Source organism: Thamnophis elegans, chromosome Z (genome assembly GCF_009769535.1).
Source record: "Thamnophis elegans isolate rThaEle1 chromosome Z, rThaEle1.pri, whole genome shotgun sequence".
Lineage (NCBI taxonomy): Eukaryota > Metazoa > Chordata > Lepidosauria > Squamata > Colubridae > Thamnophis > Thamnophis elegans.
This window is the reverse complement of record NC_045558.1, coordinates 7385019-7406377: the sequence shown is the minus strand read 5'-3', so window position 1 is coordinate 7406377 and position 21359 is coordinate 7385019. Positions and strand designations below refer to the sequence as shown.

The following is a 21359-nucleotide window of genomic DNA, read 5'->3' as shown; positions in this document are numbered from 1 at the left end:
GCATGTTAGCATGACTGCATAAGGGTGCAAGAGAGCTAGTGAAAAAAATTGGAAAAGGATCCTTCCTTTTGGAGGTGATTCTGCAGAGCGAAACTGGATGGCTCTTGATTGGCTCCTCCTTTTGTAATCCCCAAAAAATGCAAACGTTCCTTTGGAACCAAGGAATTCAGGCCGTCTCTCAGTCAGCCAAAATCTGTATTGCACAACTAATATTTCTTGATTGGCCTGTCAGAGCTGGAACCTGCCAGATGCCCAAGATTTCAATATGGTGCTCTTAGCACTTCCTCATCCAGTTTTTTCTTACAATATCCCCTGCAAGATTGGCTGGGCAGAGGAACAGGGTCAGGGCCAAAAGCATCCAAACCTCCTTAATTTAAGACTTATCTTTTTTGCACTGTTAGAAAGCAGAAGATGGTATGTTCTAATCCAGGAGTCTCCAACCTTGGCAACTTTATGACTTGTGGACTTCAATTCCCAAAATTCCTCAGCCAATGCGCTTCTTGGAATTGAATTCCACAAGTCATAAAGTTGCCAGGGCTTTAGAAACCTCTAGTCACTCCTTAGGCATAAAAGCCATCTGATTTCAGCCAATCACCAGGAGACAGTGAGTTCTAGTCCTGACTTGGACACCAAAATCATCTGGGTAATTTGGGGCCAATTCCCCTCCCCTCTCAGCCCAACTAACCTCATGGGATTATTGTTGTTGTGGGAAAAATAGGAGGAAGAAGGGGCATTGGACATCTTTGCCACCTTGAGTTAGTTATAAAAATAAAAAAGTCAGAATATAAATAAATAAACTTGGTGCTCCTTCAAATAACAGATGAACCCCCCCCCTTGCAGTCTTGGGAATAGAGAGGGGGTTGGACTAGATAACCTCCAAGATCCCTTCCAACTCTGTTACTGTTACTATCCTATCCCCTATACTATGTTGGAATCACATAAAACACATGTACTTCTAAAATTAAAAGTTCTTCGTAGATGATCAGAGTCAAGCCACTTTCCCACTAAAAAAAAAAAAGCACTTCAAAATTCCAAATTTGCTACACAACTCATTTCAATCCCAATAGAGGAACACACAAACACAGTGCCCCCTGGGCATGTGCGAAGTGCTTTCCCTTCCACAACATTAAGCGCTTGCTTTCAGAGTTCAGGGGCACCTCTTAAAGATTGTGATCCTTCTTCCTTTCTCCCCAAAAGCAAGCCAGCGCCCAGCTTCCCTGAATGTACGAAAGCACACTGTGTATATAAGGGAAGCTAAGGACATTTGGCTTTAAGAGTTTCTTTGGCCTCCTGGTGCCAGCTTGGGTGCAGCCTCCGGAAGCCCAGCCAGCCTCTTTGGCGCTGCCACACATGCCACGGTGCTTTCCAAAGCTGGTTTCAGCTACAGAAGCCATGCCAGCTGTGTGGGTGCTCATGATTTACTACCGAGACTGATTTACAACCAAGCCACTACTTTGAGAAAGAAACCAACAGGCTTATGGCACCAAACACCGCCACCCACATCTCTCCAGTCCTTGGGCTCTTAACAGCCATCTAGTGGGAATCTATTTCCAGACCTCTATGCCATAAATAACAGCACTCGGTTTCCTGAAGAAACATCCTCAAAAAAAAAAAAAAAAAAAAAGCCCAATGATCAAGATACTTCATTGCAGTTGAGGAAATCTGAATCTTCAGACAGAAAAGTGAACAGCTACGATTCTGGGTGTAGATTGGAACTCAAGGGCTGAGCATCAGCCGAATGTGCCTACAGATCCAATCAATCAGAACAGAGCTGAAAGGGACCTTGGAGGTCTTCTAATTCACCCCCTACTCAAACAGGTGACCCTACACCAGGGATGGCAAAAGAGAGCACTTTGTGCATGCTTGTCTGGGCCGTGACCAGGAAGAGGAGCTGCCCAAGGGACATGCGTGAACTGGAAAATGAACTTTCGGTTTCCAGCGCATGCATGCGCACTGCATAGCAAGTGTTCCAGCTGTGTGTGTGCCAATCAGCTGGCTGGCACACATGCTCACCCCGGAAAATCAGCTCTTCTGGCTTCCGGCACTGGCGCATGCACAAAGGCCAGCTGATCGTCTGGGGTGCATGCATGCCAAAAATGCGGAAGAAGAATGGTGGACGCCACGCATGCCAGGTGACACTGCTCCATGTGCAACTTTGGGCATGCATGCCATGGGTTCCCCATCACAGTCCTACACAATGAGACAAGTGACTTTCCAGTCTCTTCTTAAAAACTTCCAGCACCCAGAATTTCTTGGTGGCAGGTTGTTCCACTGATTAATTGTTCTCACTGTCAGGAAATTTCTCCTCAGTTCTAAGTTGCTTCTCTCCTTGATTAATTTCCACCCACTGCTTCTTGTCCTGCCCTCAGGTGCCTTGGAGAATAGTTTGACTCCCTCTTCTTTGTGGCAGCCCCTGAGATATTGGGACACTGCTATCATGTCTCCCCTAATCCTTCTTTTCTGCAGACTAGCCATACCCAAATCCTCCTCCATAACTGTTCTTCATATGTTTTAATCTCCAGGCTTTTAATCATCCTAGTTGCTCTTCTCTGCACTTTTCCCCAAGGTTAACTTTGGAGAAGTTGGACGAAGGAAGATAGAAGACAAGACCAGCTTTGCAGGGAAAAAGAAACCACTCAACCAGCAAGGACCATTTTCTAGACATTCACTCAAATACACCCTGAAAATGCAGAGGATTGCAAGCTACAGGGAGTCCTCAACTTACAAAAGTTTGTTTAGGGACCGTTCAAAGTTACAACAACAATGAAAAATGTGAGCGATGACCATTTTTCACACTTATGACATGATAAAAAATTCAAATGCTTGACAACTGGTTCATGTTTATGACAACTGTAGTGTCCTGGGATCGCGTGATAATTTTTTTGCCACCTTCCGACAATCAAAGACAATGGGGAAGCCAAATTAATTTAACAACCATGATACTGACTTAACAAATGCAGTGATTCATTTAATAACTGTGGCAAGAAAGGTCATAAAATGGGGCAAAACCCACATATTAACTCTCTCCCTTAGCAACAGAGGTTTTGGGCTCAATTGTGATCATGAATCGAGGATTACTTGTATCGGTTCCCAAGCTAAATTGTGCCAATCAAATCCTTATTCAGCAGCCATGCTAAGAAGATACCCCTTTTGAGGGGTTGAAGAAGGAGGATTTAATTTTGTTTCGCAAAGCACCCAAAACTAGCTACACCCCAAGACAATCTTTGCCAACAGAGCAAAGAAGCCCACAACATGTTACTATTCCAATCTCTTTAGGGGAGGGGAAAACATTTTGGTTGCTTGGAGGCTCTGTTGATTCACCTTGATGAGCAGGGAAAAGCTATTTATAAGCCTCTCTCTAGGGAATCTCACATTTATAGACCAATGGTGTATAGTCACATCAAAAAAATTTTTAAAAAAAGAGGCTGGCTGTGAGAATAACTTAGGAATGGGAGGGTGTTGCCCCAAAATTTGAACATCTTTCGATATGCTCTAGGACAGTGTTTCTCAACCTTGGCGACTTTAAGTCCTGTGGACTTCAACTCCCAGAATTCCCTAGCTAGCTGTGCTCTAGGGCAACCTAATTTTTCCCTGCATAGTCATACAGACTATAATTTTGAAGTGTGCCTTGAAAATATTTTAAGCTAATTTAGCTAATTTCAAGTATTTGGACAGGGAAGAAACATACAATTATTGAATAACTTTTTCCTGTTCTGTACCACTAGCACCATTCATGAAGGGATGGGTATAATCTTTCCTTCCTTCCTTCCTTCCTTTCTTCCTTCCTTCCTTTCCAATTTGGGTTTGCCATGATAAATTCAGTAGCCTTCCTGGCCCTAGGTCAGGTTTCTCAACCTCTGATATGTGGATTTCAACTCCTGAATTCCCAAATCAGTTGGAAATTCCGGGAGTTGAAGTCCAGGCATGCTTGCTGGGGAATTCTGGGAGTTGAAAGTTTGTCTGTCTTAAAAGTTGCCAAGGTTGAAAAAAAAAAGTGATCTAGAGTTTCATTAACTCACTACTGCTAAAAATAGATGAAGAGGTTTGCCGTGGGACAAAGATGGAAAAGAACACATATTCTATCCCCCCTCCCTCACACACATAAATTCCTGTCTCAAAATGAAAGCAAGGAGCAATTTAAAGTGTAGAAAAGCCCTTTCTCCGGCAAGCGAGTTCAGATAAGGTCACCTCTAGATCCCAGAGCAAAAAGCAAATTATTTACTGCAACTTTGCCCCAGCATGTGTTTCTCTGGAAGAGCTCAATTCAGTGATGGGAAAAGAATAGATGAATTGTGTCAGGGTGCAAGTTTGATAAATAAATCCATAAAGCATTAGATATAGGTAGTCCTCAACTTATGATCACAAATGAGCCCAACAAGATAGCAAGATAGTTGCTAAGTGAATTTTGCCCCATTTTATGCCTTTCTTGCTACAGTTGAGTAAATCACTGGAGTTGTTAAGCTAGGAACACAGTTAAGTGAATCTGGCTTCCCCATTTACTTTGCTTGTCAGAAGGTTGCAGAAAGGGGGTCACATGCCCCCGAGACCATCATAAATATGAGCCATTTACCAAGTATTCAAATTTTGATTGTGACCATGAGAATGCTGCAACGGTAAAAAATGTGCCACTGAAACTTTCAACCGCCACTAAATGAATGGTTGTTAGCCTGAAGACTACTTATAAATAGTTATAAGTTGAGGCCCAACAGTATCACCAATTTGAGGCTTCTGTACCCATGAAACGGTGTTGGTTAGCTTGTGAACCAAAATGCAAGTTTACTGCAAAAGATGACAAATCCATCCTCAGTACAAGCCATGGATCAGAAGTTTTGTCTCTGCACCCCTTTTACATCTATAAATATTCCACCTGCTTTTAAAATCAGGATGGGAACGTGGTGGCAAAAATATGAACACCGTTCAGTGCTTAGTCAAATGCTCAGTTTGATTGCTGATGAATAATTCAGAACACTTCCCATGTTTGTCTCCCAGTGAATAAGCTTTGTATATTGTACCTTTTAACTTTGCATGTAGCTGCACACAACTCTCTTTCTTAATAACTAACACCCAACCAGTTGACGAACCCTCACAGCAAAACACTGATGGTGCACTAGAATGAAGCTCTTTTTTTAAAATGTACAATGACTTCGCTTCGCTATTGCTATTGCTTCCAAAAACAGTGGAGAGGTGGGAAGAAAGCACCTGCCCCCTAAAATGCTTAAAGCCAGTCACAACCTCCAGCTAAATTCATTTCAGCATTTCACAAGAACAGAAGACCAACAGTGGGATTCTTAATAATGCACAGAATGTCCTACAAACAGACTGAAAATAAGTGGGAAGGGTTAATGTTACTTTATAAGGCCTTGGTAAGGCCACACTTGGAATACACCATCCAGTTGTGGTCGCCACGATGTAGAAAAGATGTTGAAACTCCAGAAATAGTTCAGAGAAGAACAACAAAGACAATTAGGGGACTGGAGGCTAAAACATATGAAGAATTGTTGCGGGAATTGGGTCTCATTTAATGAAAAGAAGGACTAGAGGTAACATGATAGCAATCTTCTGATATTTGAGGGGTTGCCATTAAGAAGAGAGGGTCAAGCTATTCTCCAAAACACATGAGGATACAACAAGAAGCAACAGATGGAAACTAATCAAGAAGATAAGCAACCTGGAAATTAAGGAGAAACTTCCTAACAATTAATCAGTGGAACAACTTGCCTCCAGAAGTTGTGAATGCTCCAACCCTGGAAGTTTTTAAGATTTTGGATAACCATTTGCCTGAAGTGGTGTAGGGTTTCCTGGCTGAGCAGAGGGATGGACTAGAAGATCTCTAAGGTCTCTTCCAACTAAGTTGTTCTATTAGTCTGTTACTGTACAGGGCTGTTTTGACATCAAATAGACACACCTGTTAGGACTGTGCAAAGTTTCAGATTAGGAGGCCAAGTGATACTTTAGGGCACGGACAGATACTCACACACCTATCTGCAGAGTCCCTGGTGCTCTCTGAACATGACTGTTTGCTTGCAGAACGTTTAGTTACCCAACTACAGGTAGCTCTCAATTTACAACCATGATGGTTGTAAATCAGGTTATCCAACCCGATTTTGAGGCCATTTTTGTGGTGGTCATTAAGACAAACAAAATCAATGGGAGGGGGGGGGTCAGATTTGCTTAACAACCATGTGATTCTCTTAACTGCAATGATTTCACTTAACAACCATGGCAAAAGGCAAATCAATTTTAAAAAGCCTCTAAATCAGTTGTAAAAAATGCAAGGTCTAATCTAGGCAGTTGTTAGGAGTCAAAAGGCATTTTAAAAAAAGAGGAAAAAGACTCCAACAGCTGAGCTGCAGAAGTGCAAATAGCCAATAGATGGCAGCAAAGAGAGGGTTTTTTTTTTAAAAAAAAAGACCTTTGGTGACATCTACTGGTCATTACAAGGTCACCATATTTGAGGCCTAATGATGCTTTCAGCCTATAGGTGCCCAAGGAATGTATATGTAAGTCACACAAAAACACCCCATTTTTAAAAATGCAAGTTGATAGGCCTTCAACATGGTTTACTGCATGGTCAAAAAACTCTTTGGAAGTTGACATCTGCTTTATCCCAACTGGCAAACCTCTGTTTCCCAAATGAAATTTTTTTTAAAAAGTAAATAAAAACTAAAACTAAAATGGCTATTATGGAAGATTTCATGTGCTGAATTTTAATTCCACTCAGTTTTGATTTCAAAAGAATGACTTCAGCAGCAGCACAAAGAAATTTATTTTAGGTAAAAGTATATGTATTTTCAAATCTTTTGTGTGGTTAATAATCAGTCCTTGTGCAATGCAGCTATATGCTAATTACTGAATGTTTAAGCAATCTCTGATTCAACTTCATTATGCTGTGCCCTTAAATGGGTAACCAAAGTTTTAAAGGATGAAATCAGAAGCATATACTATATACATAATCTTAATGGAGACAACGTGTTATTTTGTAAGTTCCTACACAGCATCAAAAGTATTTTCACCCTGATGAACAGAGGGAGAGGCAGAACCTTATTATGAATGCTTTAAGTGTTAAAACTTTATAACCCTTCAGCTCAGAAAATCAAACTTACAGGACAGTTTAGCAAACAATGGTATTACGGCTACTCTTCCTTAGTACCAGTAGGTGTTGCTGTAGTTACAAAGGAGAGTCTTATAAAAGAGCAACTGGAACAGAAACTGTTATTGGAGTTTTAAAAAAATCAGAAAAGAGGGAAGAAGAGGAGAGAAGAAGAGGAAGGAAGGAGGGAAGGAGGGAAGGAGGGAGGGAGGGACTTTCCCATAGTTAATTCCATTTGTATCCAAGTATACAGGTCTACAGATCTCACAGAGTTCTTACTATCAAGGAAAGCAAGGTACACAGAGTTCATAGGCTGAAACATTTCCCATCTCATGTCAGTCAGTGTTCTCACAACTAAACCACAACGAAACTCCACGGAACTCAGAGAATTAGCCGTTTACTGTGAGACCCACTCCTGCAGGTTTATTCTGGGTAAGTTAAAACTCCCAGCCCTCCTTCATGGAGCTCATGCTTAGTGAATAACTAACACCACCAACAAATTGTGTCCCAAACGAAAATCTCTCTTCAAAGTTATGCCAACCTAAGCACAAAAGGCAAGCAGTACTTTCGACCAGGACTTAGTATAAGAACTAACCCAACAAATTGGCAGAGACAATGGCAGATTCTGATCCCCTTCTTGGACTTCAAAGAAAAAAAGCTAGCAACCCCCTTAACTAAGTTTTAACCGGACATGTGGCTGGGTTCCTGTCAGTTTGTGACATCACCGAATTCCAGCAGCCTCGCCATTCCGTCACTGCTGAATGATGCAAGTGTCACTAACTGGCAAAACCCCCGTGTTTAGAAGAAGAGCTGCTGACTTCTACCGCTGCTGCTCGGCTGCGGTGAGTCACTTCCCAGGAATCGAATACACAGTATTTCCCCGGAGTAGCTATGACAAACAGGAGAGGAGACCAACAGGAAGAGAGCGTTTAGAAGATGAAAAACGCCCCACCTTCATTCATTCTTAGCCGAACTCTCGGCGAAGGGCATCAGCCCCTTCTGTGGGTCCAGAAAATTCACACTAGTCTATCAACATTGGGGGGGGGGGGAGGAGGTTCATTATTCGTCCCATCAGAAACAGGCCCGGTATTAAAGATCTCTCGAGGTGGGTCAGAGCTGAAAGTGGGACGAACTGAGCAAGAGATCTCAAACGCCCAAGTTCCAAGGAATTGGGACGCATCCTACTCCACCCCTCCCCCCCCAAAGACCATCCTCCGGGCTGTGCACGTCCCCTCCAGCTACCCTCCCCCCCCCTATACAATGCCCCGCAGGTCAAAGTGAGTTGGGGATCAGATAAGCAGGCAGGCAGTTTCCCCGGCCCGTGAGCGCTTTGCCTTGCCTGGGCAATTGGGACGCGCGCCTGGTGTCGATGCGAGAGCAAACGCAAAAAGCGAAGCCGCTTCGGATCGGCGCCCGCAGGGCCAGGGATCGCGATCCGACCTCAGGAAACCACTTCCCGGCCCGCCAGCCTTGTCTGGCTCAAACCAACACTCTTTCGCTGCGCTTGAGTCAAGATCAGCCCGCTGGTCGGGGGCCCCACCGCTTGGGTCCCCCCACTTCACACCCTTTCTCCAACAAGCGTCTGCCGCTCGCGGAAGATCCCTCTCGACTTCAACGCTCCGGCTAGATTGGGATTCCCTTTCGACGGTGGGAACTCTCGATCGCCCGGCCTCCGCAGCGCCCCCTTCTGGCCGGGCATCCTCCGCCACCTCCAGAGTAGCTAGTAGCCCTCGGCCCTGCCTAATCCCGACGTGCCTTTTCCCTCGGATCCCGGGCGAGACGTGAGTTCCCTCCGGCCAGCCTCGAACCAGGGCTCCCGTTTTCCCCCTTCTCCTGTCCCGCATTGCCCGCCAGGACCCTTCCCCGGTGGCCCCGGGGCGCCCACTCCTTCGGGGGAGGATAAAGTCACAGCGGTGGCGGCGTCGCTACGCCTCCGGCTCCAGCGGCCAGGCGCCCCGACGGAGACACTTACCGGCGCCGCTCGAGGCTCCAGGGACATCCGCCGTTGGAGTGGAGAGAGTGCAGAAACGGCTTCAGGGAAATCCGGCTGGCGGAGCGGCAGCTCAGGCGCGCATCGCCGCGGAGGCACCACCAGCAGCAGCAGAAGCGCTGAGCTGCCTGTCCGTGCTTGGCGCGGCTGTGATCTGCAGGGCGCCGCCGCCGCCGCCGCTGCTGCTGCTGCCGCCGCCGCTCCTCCTCCAGCTGCTTGCGCTGCCCTTTTTCGTCAGTGGAAAACTCCTGTGCACTGACGCAGGAGGTGACCAGGAAACCCGGCCCGCTTCCTGCCCGGCCTCCCTCTCTCCTCCTCCTCCCTGGTGGAGCCACGCTCGGCGGCAGGAGCAGCCGGGGGGGGGGAGGAGGAGGAAGAGGGGACGGGCAGAAGCCTAGTAGCCTCCCTTCCCTTCCCGGAGAGAGAGAGAGAGAGGAAAAGGAGAGCGCAGGCATTGGCTGGATCCGTGGTGGCAAGGGATTCACACACGCCGGTGTGTGCGCGCGTGGGCCCCGCCCGCAGGGACTTCTCGTGGGTTGCCGGCGTCTGGCCGGCGTCCATGGATCGGGCGCCCGGGGCGCCGCTCGACACGTCCCGCCAGTCCCGTCACTTTCTCTCCTTTGGAATTTACGAGCCTTCCGATTGCAGCCAGAGGGGGCTGCCTGGGGGCAATCCCTGCCGCGGGGGGAGGGGGCTATTGGCAAACGACCCCCGCGGGCTTTGCCAGCCTGGGATTTGAGAATGGCCGACATGGAAGTCGCGCCTCAAAGGAAGGCGGCTGATTGTAGGTAGCTGGCTGAGTTATGCTTAGTGGAATTAATCCCCCCCCCCCAATCACACAAACACACACTGCCCGTGTTTGATTCAGACAACCATAAGGGAGCCCGACTCCATTCTCACACCTCAGGAGAGAGAAAGGTGCTTGTTTAATTGCCAACGAAGATCTATCCAAAGTGGTGAAGAAACCTTTGGAGTCTTGTGGTCTTTGTAATTAATAATTTTAAAAGGATTTTTAAATACATCTTTTTCTTTTAAGAATGGTGGTGAACCAAGGCTCTGTTTCCACACCTCAAGTTACAACCACAATTGTAACCATGGCTAAGCTGGACAATTGCAACCCATAACCCATTTTATGACCTTTCTTGCCACATTTGCTAAGTGAATCACTGTAGTTATTCAGTTGGCAACATGGTTGTTAAGTGGATCAGGCTTCCTCGTTGACTCTGCTTGTCAGGTGGTCAAGAAAGGGGATCACGTGACCCTGGGACACTGCAATCGTCATAAGTACATGTCTGTTGCCAAGTCTCCAAATTTTGACCACGTGAATCATGGGGATGTTGCAATGGTCATGTGTCTGAAAACAGAACTGTTCAAACTCAATGACCACTAAGATAATGGTTGCAAGTTGAGGACTATCTATATTAAAGATCCCTTTCCTATCATCAGGCCATAAATCCAGGGTATTCCAGAAGCACAAATACCCCACTAACCTGAAGTTATTTTATAAAGTTTTATAAACACCTTCATAAAGGCCTGTGAGGGGTACTCAACTCCTAACTGGAAACCAGTTCACAAGTTCAATTTCCCTTAGCCAGTTTTTGCCTGCCAGTGGGCCTTGAAATGGCCTGGATATATTTAAAGCAAGGGCTGCAATTTGCACATTTAATCTCGGCTTGTTTGTTCCCTGTGACAAATTTCAAAGTTTGGTTGGCTGGGGGATTCTGGGAATTGAAGTGTAGTCAAAGTTCACACCAAATTGTCAGCCTGAACAACAACAATGTAATCTGTATAGCTCAATATCAAGCTACAGCATGAAGGAGGCGAAGATTTGGATGGATCTGAAAATATAGGATGGATGGATTTAGGGCAGTGGTGGGTTGCAGGCGGTACGCCCCAGTACAGGCGTACCAGAGCCTGGCCAGAGCACTGGGTACCATTACGGTACTCCAGAGGGCCCACCCGTCCTCCCTCCCTCTTTACCGGTCTTTAAAGTCTTTGGTGCTTCCGCACACAGCGCATACAGCACCTGTGCAATGCTCCGCTGAGCAGCTGAAGCATTGCAGAGGCTTGCGGAGGCATTGCTGGACAGTAAGGTGCATGTGTGCGCTGCGCGTGTCCATGTGGACAACGCCAGGCCCATTCCAACCATACCGGTTGGAATGGGATCTGGAACCCACCACTTAGATTTAGAGCATTTAGACAGAAGCGCAACTAAAACGATGTGATGCTGGATACTGGAGCCTAGTTGTAAGAGAAATCAACTACATGTTCCTTTAAAAAGTCTTTGATATGCAAAATGTGAATTTTCCACCTCCTTCACTACCTCTTTTGCTCAAGTAGGGGAAATGACATCATAAATGCTTATAACACAAGATCTGAAAACTTTGCTAGTAAACAAAAAAGAAGAAGGTATACCAGAAATGGAGAAAAGCAATTTCAAAAGGCACCTGGAAACCTTAAAGAATTACGTCTACGAGAAGATGGAAAAAAACTCTAATCTCAAAAACACATGTATTTGTGTATGTTTTAAGAATATATGGTTAATTTTTATTACCATTGGAATATAGTGCCCACAGTATATTGCCTACAGTGGCTAAGATGGGCATCTGTATAAATGCTATAAATTCACCCATCCATCCATACTTTCTCACTTCCTTTTTTTACAGACTCTTCTCCAAACCCCCAAATCTTTGCCTTCTTCAAGGAGCTTCCAACTGAGCAACTTATTAGTGGAGTTGCTCAAACTGGCAACTTTGTGTGAATTTCAACTGGCAGGAGAATTTTGGGGAGAAAATTGAAGTCACACATCTTAAAATGGCCAATTTCGAAAACTATTACACAAACTCGTTAAATCTATGGGAATCCTGCCCAGGTTTAGTTTATGATTCAGTGCAAAGGTAAAAAAATTGAGTAATGTGTCTCTTCCTCACCCTTTGATTAAATTATTCATGAAATGTAAGCATCCTCTATTCTTAAGCCTGCATTTAGGGTTTAATGTATATAATCAGTCAATCATGGCTTATGAAACAAATTAGGGTTTAGCTCCGCACATCTGCCCCCTCTCTTTTAGCTGCAGTATTTTTAGCACATATGGAAGGTTTCAAAGATCAACGGTAAGCTGGTTTTACACATAGTTAAGCTATCATTTGTGGCAAGGAGAAGGCTGAATCTGGTTAAAAGGAACACTGCAATTCTGGTCTTAGATTCTCCATGCAAAACTCCCTATTTACAGAGATTTATTCTGTTAAACATGGACAGGACATCCCTTTAAATAAACACACAAGGACAGATTGATCAGTGGCCACTAGCCAACATATGAAAGCCATTTCTATTTTCTCAAAAGCAGGATGGAATTTGGATGGGTAGCTGCAAAATTGGAATTAGCTGCCTTTAATTGTTAGATAAAAATGGTTAAGGCACCATGCTAGAAACCAGGATATGGTGAGTTCTAGTCCCACCTTAAGCATGAAAGCCATCTGGGTGACTTTAAGCCAGTTACGAGATGATGAGTTCTGTTCCCACCTTATCCATGAAAGCCTGTTTGGGCCAGGCACTAAAAAACAACTAATCCAATCCCGCCTTAGGCGTGAAAACCAGTTGGGTGATTTTGTGCCAAGCACCAGGAGACTGTGAGTTCTAGCCTGCTTTAACCAGGAAAACCAGCTGGGTGACTTTGGACCAGAGGTCTTCAAACTTGGCAACTTTAAGACTTGTGGACTTTAATTCCCAGAATTCTTCAGCTAGATGGCTGGAAAATTCTAGGAGTTGAAGACCACAAGTCTTAAAGTTGCCAAGTTTGGGGACTCCTGCTTTGGACCAATCTCTTAGCCCAACCCACCTCACAGGGTTGTTGTTGTTGTTGTGGAGAAGTTAGGAGCAGGAAAGAATATTAGGTAGGTCCACCAGTTTGAGTTATTTGTAACCATGAAGGTTTGATACAAAGCAATAAAGTAAGTAAATTTTAACTGTACCTTTCTGAATTTCTCTTCAAGAGACGACGCAGAGGAGTAAGACTGGTCTGATCCCTAAAAAATACGGAGAGAGGTGTTTAGTATACATTGTTAATCATCATGGTTTCTAGGGACAAAGAAAAAAAAATCTATGCTTTCCTAGGACTGGGGTTTTCAAACTTTTTCAGCCTGCAGAACCTGCTGGTTAAGGCAATTTCCCAGAAGGTCTGCTCAGGAGACCAAGTTCTAATCACAGGAAACTGGCTGTATTTGAGAATCCCCCCTCCCTCAACATTAGGCTTTCAGCTCCACTCCCCCACATTAGGAAACCCATCAAGTTCTTGCAGACCTCTAGGCTTAATGGTTTTTTAAAAAAAAACATTTAGGAGGTGACAGAATGACATTTTCCAGGTTCCCCCCCCTGTAAAACATCAGCTGAGTTCATGCAAACCCCTTCAGCTTAAATGCGTTAATTCTGCAAAGCTTGCTTGATTATTCATATTACAGGTACTGTAGTCCTCAACCTATGGCTGCAATTGAGTAAATTGTGATGGTCATAAACCAGGGCATCATGTGAGTGACCCAATTTCACAACTTTTTTTTTGCAGAGGTCATTAAGCAAACTGAAGCAACCACCATGGTCATTAAACAAACCCAATATTCACTGGGGACATATTTTGCTGGAAACAGGAAGTAAATGTGTTTCCTCCTTTCCACAAAAAAGGCATAAATTGCTGCAGGATACGGCAAATGGTCATAAATGCAGGGCAGTTGTCCAGCTGCCAAAATGCAGTTACATGAATTGGGGGGGGGGGAGAATTTTGGAAATGGGTCTTAAGTGAGGGAGGGCTCCATTGGAATTCTGAATGCTTGTTGACCAATTGTAAGTTGAGTATTACCTGTGCTAAAAATCAGGAGTCTGATAAATGCATTTTATTAAAAAGCATTTCAATGCTACTATTAAGGCAGACAGGCAGAAAATAACCAGCATGCTTAGCTTACCTGCTAGCAACCTGTTGTGTGAATGCAGGCAGCTGGGTTCCTTAATGAAGCATAGCTCAATCAATTAAGAGTGAATTTGTGTAATTAGCATACAGGCAGCAATTAAATCACCCTGTTCCCATGCAAGGGGGGACTACCATCAAGAGCGTATGGTTCAAGATACAATATTGTTTCCAATGGCTGCCATATTGTCTGCAAGGAGATTTTCTGGCAAGGTTTCTGGGTGGCAGGCAGGATTTCAACAGATGTAGAAGTCGACAGAGCAAAGACTCAACAGCAGTAAAAATCAGCTTTTTGCATCATCTCTAGTGGTCAAGGAGCCCAACACAGGGACTCTCTCTTTTAAAGGAATAACCAAGATAATCCATCTTTCATTTTACTTCTCAAATTTTTAGAATAAATCCCAAATTGGTTACAGCAATAGCTCTGAGGCTTATATATTACTTCATCACACTTTAAGCTGTTTAGAGTCAGCATACTGCGCTAAAACAATTTGGTTAGTTCTCCAGTGGCCCACATTGGCTGGGTTTGCAAAACCCAAGAGTCGGTCATGCACTCACTCCTACAGGCCAAATCTGATCCTATCAAAGGTGACTTTCTGGACCTGCAGAAATGGCAACACACTCAACCCCCAGGTTTTGTATGCAAAAAGCTACTCTACCCTCCAGCGGGGTTAAACTATTATCCTCAATACAAATCTTTAACCTTCAATAGAAGATGGATGCCTGGAATTTAATGGAATTTAAGCCTTCCTGGAACCGCCGCTCTTCAAATATCCATTTTCCCTTCCTTACACGTCTCTGCTTTTTTTTCTTTTAATCCCCTTCCCCTCCCTTTGAAAATGCCCTCCCCATTTTTCCTTTGGGTTTTTTAAAAAAAAAATTAACTCAACAAACAGAAAATGGTCTCTCCCCTCCCTTTGCTTCCAGACGGCTGACCAGGTTAAATACTGTGGCTAGTTTGTGCCTCAAAGTCCGGCGGAGCCTGAAAAAAACGCCGCTAAAAGTGTGTTCCACTTAGCGCTCCATCTCTCTGGCTTTCGGACTAATTGAAGCCCAGAATTAATCCACTTGTGTGGGATTTGCAGAGTGCAGCGCAAAACGCAACCTTCGCCTTGGCTGGGTTTTCAAACACGCCAAATCCTTTTAAAAAAAGCCGGGTTAACATCGCCCCACTTGCTAATCCAAACCACCCGTCGTTTTACGGCTTCTCTGGATATCCAGACTGACCCAACCCCCAAAGGTTCACCAAACCAAAGCAAGCAAATCCCAGTTCGAGTGCACGTACCGTATGAACCCGGAGTCAGACTGCTTCTCTCCCCCAGCGCATCAGGTTAACACAAACCCAAACATCCGAGGGCTATCCAGGGTTTTAAACCCAGCGAGCGGGGCGGGGCGAGGAGGGGCGAGCAGCTCCCAGACCTGTTAGCTGCTTTCCTCCGCCCATGCGCTCTTTCCGCGCGGGCTTTGACCGAGCGCGGCTGCTTCCCGAGACGCAGGAACTGGGGCGCCGGCTGAGCGGATCGGGAGACGGTCGGCTGGCCAACATAATGCGTGCAGGATTCCTTCCCCTTCACACCCTCCCCCCGCCCCCGCCAAGAAACCTTGGGATTCTCTCGGGGGTCGCTTCTCGGGGGAGCGTAGCAAACCCGCGCGAGTCGCGTATCCGACCATTCATTTGCGCGGTAGATTTCAAGGATAGATTGGCCCGAACGCAGTTTAGCCGGGATTGGGGCTGGCACCGTGGCTCCCCGCGGCAGAGGCTGCTGGCAATTGAAGTCCAAGGCGGCGTGAGGAGAAGAAACTGGTGGTTTAGTTAGTAACCACCTTAGTGATGCGCTTATCGCTGCGGGGCCAAACGCGCGTGGGAGCGCATCCCGGTTCACACAACCGGGGAAAGGGGAGGACCCCGGGGATCCCCACTGGATCTCCCTCCTCCACCCATTCCTGCAAAAGAGGGATGTAAGGAAAAACGGCGCGCTTGCCCAAGGCGTTGAACCACAACCTGGGCGAGCTAGTTTTAATTGATCACGTTGGGGAAAATCTTTGCCATCTTGCTGGCAACGGAGCCGACTGGATACTGGATTCGCGCAGCTCAGCTCGGGCGGCTAAACCAAAAATGCAAGACAAATCTCGTTTCTCAGGGTCCTCCCCCTCCCCCCCACATTTAAACAGCCTCTTCTTGGGTGGGGGAAGGGTCTCATTACAGCCACTGCTTTTTAAGACCCTCTTTGCATTTCTTTGGGCTCTGGGATTAAACATTCAGAACCAATTACAGGTAGATTAATTTTTTCAAAAGCTCTTAAGTGGAAGCATTAAAGGTAAAGCTAAAGGTTCCCCTCACACATATGTTGGGGGGCTCTGGGGGGCAGTGTTCATCTCCATTTCAAAGCCGAAGACCCAGCGCTGTCTGAAGACATCTCCGTGGTCATGTGGCCGGCAAAGGTGCATGGAACGCCGTGACCTTCCCACCAAAGGTGATTCCTATTTTTCTACTTGCATTTTTTTACATGCTTTCGAACTGCTAGGTTGGCAGAAGCTGGGACAAGTATGGGGAGCTCCCTCCATCACACAGCGCTAGGGATTCGAACCGCCAAACTACCGATCTTTCTGATCGATAAGGTCAGCGTGTTAGCCACTAAGCCACCACACCCTTTTTTTACAAGCATAGTTGAGTTCACATTTTCTTATGCTAAGCAAGACAGTTGTTAAGAGAGTTTTGCCCCATTTTACGACCTTTTTTGCCACAGTTGTTAGGTGAATCACTGCAATTGCTCTGATTGCTAACAAGGCTGTTAAGTGAGCCTGTCTTCCCCATTGACTTTGTTTGTCAGAGGGTCACAAAAGGGGAATCATGGGACCCTGGGATCCTGCCACCTTCACAAATACGCGCCATTGCCAAGGTCTGAATTTGGATCACTTGACCACGTGGATGGTGCAATGGGGTTCTACCACAAAACCGCGGACGACAAAATCGCGGTCGACGAAAGCGCGTATGTGACGTCATCACAGCGCGACGAAAAAGATCGAAAAATGTAAAAATAAAGCTAAAACCTTCCCCTAACCCCCCCAAACCTAACCCTAACCCTAAACCTAACCCTTAACCTAACCCTAAACCTAACCCTTAACGTAATGAAAAACCTAACGCTAACCCTTAACCTAACGCTAAACGTAACGCTAACGCTCTAACCCTAACCCTTAACCTAACCCTAACCCTAACCCTTAACCTAACCCTTACCTTTATGTGAATCGGCTTGCTGTAATTTAATTTTTATTTCAATTTTTCGATCTTTTTCGACGCGTTGTGATGACGTCACATACGTGATTTCGTCGACTACGCTTTTGTGGAACGTGCTTTTGACGGGTCACGGTGCAATGGTAGTAACAGTGGAAAACGTCATTTCCCCCCCCAGCACTGTTATAACTTCAAATGGCCACTAAGTGAACTGTTGTAAGTCAAGGACTGTGTGTTTTAGAACAGAGTGACTCTTGACATTTTAAAATCCCAGGTTTATGTATCTCTTCTTATATTCTTTTATTCTCCTACTTTGTGCCTCTGTTGTACAGGCAGTCCTCGACTTATAACAGTTCGTTTAGGGACCGAAGTTAAATGGCACTGAAAAAATTGACTTATGACTCCTTTTTCATACTTATGACCATTGCAGCATCCCCCTAGCCACCTGATTTACATTCAGACGCTTGGCAACTGACTCATATTTATGACGATTGCAGGAAGCGTCCTGGGATCATTTTTTTGTGACAAGCAAAATTAATGTGGAAGCCAGATTCGCTTAACAACCATGTTAGTGGCTTAACAACTGTGGTGATTCACTTAACAACTATGGCACGAAAAGTCATCAAAGAGGCAAAGCTCAATAAATGTCAATGAGGAAACTCACTTAACATCCATGCTATTAATTTAACTACAGCGATTCGCTTAACTGTGGCAAGAAAATGGGGCAAAACTCATTTAAATTTCTCACTCAACTTTGGGCTCAATTGTGGACATAAGTGGAGGACTACCTATACTTGTTTACACGTTTTTGTTCAAGGATTCAATAAAAAAAAAAGCTGCACTTTTAGGAGGTTAAGATGTTATTCCAGAATCCCCTGTGGCTTCTCTTGGGAATACTGTATTATTTTGCTCTTAGATAACTTGAAACTTTCCACCTAAGGCTGTGGGCTGTAAATAATCAATAAATACACGTACATTGAAAAGTTTGCATTTAAGGAATTGCTATCTCTGTATTGCTTCACTGCTGCAATGCTTAGATATTTTTTTTAGCAAAAACGCAGGAGTCTAAAGTTCAAATTCTATGCAGCCTGTGTAGCTTTTAAAGCTGGGATTAGAAGTATGTAAGTAATCCTTGATTTACGACCACAATTGAGCCCAGAATTTCTGTGGCTAATGGAGACATTTGTTAAGTTAACTCCCCCCCCCCCCAATTTTATGACCCTTTTTTGCCACAGTGAATTGCTGCAGTTAATAAGTTAGCAACTCAGTTGTTAAGTGAATCTGGATTCCTCATTGACTTTGCTTGCCAAGAGGTCATAAAAAGGGATCACATGCCCCCCCTCCCCCAGGGACATTGCAAACATCGTAAGTTTGAACCAAGTTACCAAGCACCTGAATTTTGATCACATGACCTTGGAGATGCTACAAAGGTAAGTTGTGAAAAATGGCCATGTCACTTTTTTTCCAGTGCCGTTGTAACTTTGAGCAGTTACTCAATGAAGTAAGTCGAGGGCTGCCTGTACAAATCACAAGGAGGCCATGGCTACTTCACACAGTGCACAATTGTACAAATAGCCCATCATCTACAACCACAATCGGGGCCAGAATTTCTATTGCTAATCAAAGTACCATATTTTTCAGAGTATAAGATGCACCTTTCCCCACCAAAAAGGATGAAAATCTGGGTGCGTCTTATACACTGAATTCAGCAATTCAGTCTCTTGAAACTCCGCTCCTTTCACAAAAATGGTCATGCAGAGAGTTTGGGAGGCTTGCAAAGGGCTCTTGGGGGCTGGGGAGGGCAAAAATGCATTTTAACCGACAGCGGCATCCCAGGCAATCTTCTGATATTTCCAGGCTGGCCCCATTGGCCAGATCTAAGCACCCTGCAGGCTGCATCCAGCCCACGGATGTTGAGTTTGACACCCCTGCCTTAGCCCTATTTGACAGGTGCAAAACTACAGAGAGAGGTTTACCAATAATCCTCGATTTAAGACCATGCTTTCCATTGCTAAGTGTGCCAGTTGTTAAATGAATTTTTGCCCCGATCTTTCCCACCACAGTTGTGAATCATTGCCGTTCTTAGGTTAATGGTGCGGTTGTTAAGTGAATCTGGCTTCCCCAGCGACCTTGCTTGTCAGAAGGGGACCACATGACCCTGGCACACTGCAACCATCATAAATGTGAGTCAGCTACCAAGCATCTGGATTTGGATCACGTGACCATGGAGATTGTGGGTGCTGCAACAGTCATAAGCATGAAAAATGGTCATAACTCCCTTTTTTTCAGTGTCGTTATAACTTTGAATGGCCACTAAATAAACTGTTATAAGAATACCGATACAATGAGGTAGATAGATAAGTTGATGGAGAAGCAAGGCAGAACAACTGTATTTTTTGGAGTATAAGACGAATCTTCCCCCCCCAAAAAAGAGAGTGAAAATCTGGGTGCATCTTATACACTGAATACAGCATTTTTGGCCTCCCGAAACCCCACCCCCACCAAAATGGCCATGCATAGCCTTTAGGAGGCGTCCAGCGTGCTCCTGGGGGCTGAGGAGGGCAAAAACGAGCATAGGAGGACTCCACAAGCCTCCTAAAGGCTATGCATGCCCTTTTTTTGGGGGTGAAAAATGGGCCATTTTTTGCTTGTTTTTGCCCCCCCCCCCCGCCCCAACCCTCAAGATGGCACTTTGCAGCCTCTCAAACTCTCTGCATGCCCTGTTTTTCACAAAAAATGAAGCGTGCAGAGGGTTTGGGAAGTCTGCAGAGTGCAAAACCTTTTTAAAAAAAATTATCTTCATGCGTCTTATACTCTGAAAAATACGATACTTTCAGACAATGCAACCATCCCTAATACGTCCCAGTTGCCAAAGGTCTGGCAATGGTACGTAGGAGAGACTCACTTTTTTTCAATGCCGCTGTAACTTTGAATGATCGCTCGATGAAATGTTGCAAGTCGAGGACTGTCAGTACTTCCTGAGAAGACATATGCCATGTTCTTCACTGAAAAGCTTTGGCCCAACACAGCGTGACTCACTTCATGCAGTTGTCATGATGCACCATGGATTTTTTTGGAAGGTAGAACTTTGGATAGGATCAAAATTAGATGTCTTTTAGAATCTGCATTTAATTTGTAATAGTTAAAGCAGTAAAAATGCAACAGCAACGCCTGCAAGTTTTCACTTTTTTTTTTACAAATTCTGGCAGATCCAGCATCACATCATGAGACTTAAATTATTGGTTCATTTATTTTATTCTGTCTCGCTATTTTGTTCATTTTATTATATTGGGGAGACCGTTGTTAACAGCTGTATAAAATAGAGGCCATCTAAATCTCCTGCATTGATGAAGAAATATCTAAATATGGGACCTACTCAGTTAAAGGATATAATTGCTGCCTCTGAAGCTTTTGATCGTAAGCAATGCAATATCAGGTTTGTTTTTTGCCATGTATGTAGTCTTTTAGCCATTCTGTTAGGACATGTATGTATGTGTGTGGGGCATAGCATCCTCCCCTCAGTGTGACTGTGGAATCCCACATCATACCGGTTTAGTAGTTGATATTTATAATATAAGTGATGCTGCACTTCAATGGTTAGATGGCCTAGACTTAATGATGGCAAATCTATAGCATGTGAGGTCTTCAACCCCCTGCTTGGGCAGAAAACCCTACACCACTTCAGACAAATTATGCAACATCTTCTTAAAGACTTCCAGTGTTGGGGCATCCACAACTTCTGGAGGCAATTTCTATTCCACTGATTAATTGTTCTCACTATCAGGAAATTTCTCCTCTGTTCCATGTTGCTTTTCTCAGTGATTAGTTTCCACCCATTGCTTCTTGTCCTGCCTTCAGGTGCTTTGTAGAATAGCTTGACTCCCCCTCCCTTCTTTGGGGCAGGCATATTTATGTTTGTATGTGTGTGCTTCATTAGTCTCGTATATCAATGATTGTATGACCCCCTGTAGATGCCATATGCTAAATAAACAAAATAAAAGTTAAAGAAGTCGCCCCTCCCCCTGCCAATTTCAATGGAAAAATATCCCTGGCTGGTTGATTTGGGCTTCAGCTGAGTGCATTATGAATCTCT

At 44.8% G+C, this 21359-nt stretch overlaps 1 protein-coding gene across 4 annotated transcripts in view; it reads right to left on the bottom strand.

Moving 5' to 3' along the window:
• CSRNP1 (cysteine and serine rich nuclear protein 1) overlaps positions 1-15378 on the bottom strand; it is a 30751-nt gene extending 15373 nt beyond the window's left edge. For 2 of the 4 annotated variants that reach the window (XM_032236693.1, XM_032236695.1), the window contains exons 1-2: positions 15320-15378; positions 13052-13105 (exon numbers count right to left, since the gene is read on the bottom strand). The gene's annotated coding sequence lies outside the window, so the exon portion shown is untranslated. Of the gene's footprint in view, positions 1-9062; positions 9329-13051; positions 13106-15319 lie in introns of those variants that run through there. The other 2 variants (XM_032236694.1, XM_032236696.1) reach the window with 2 other exon arrangements.
• Positions 15379-21359: the final 5981 nt, after the last annotated feature.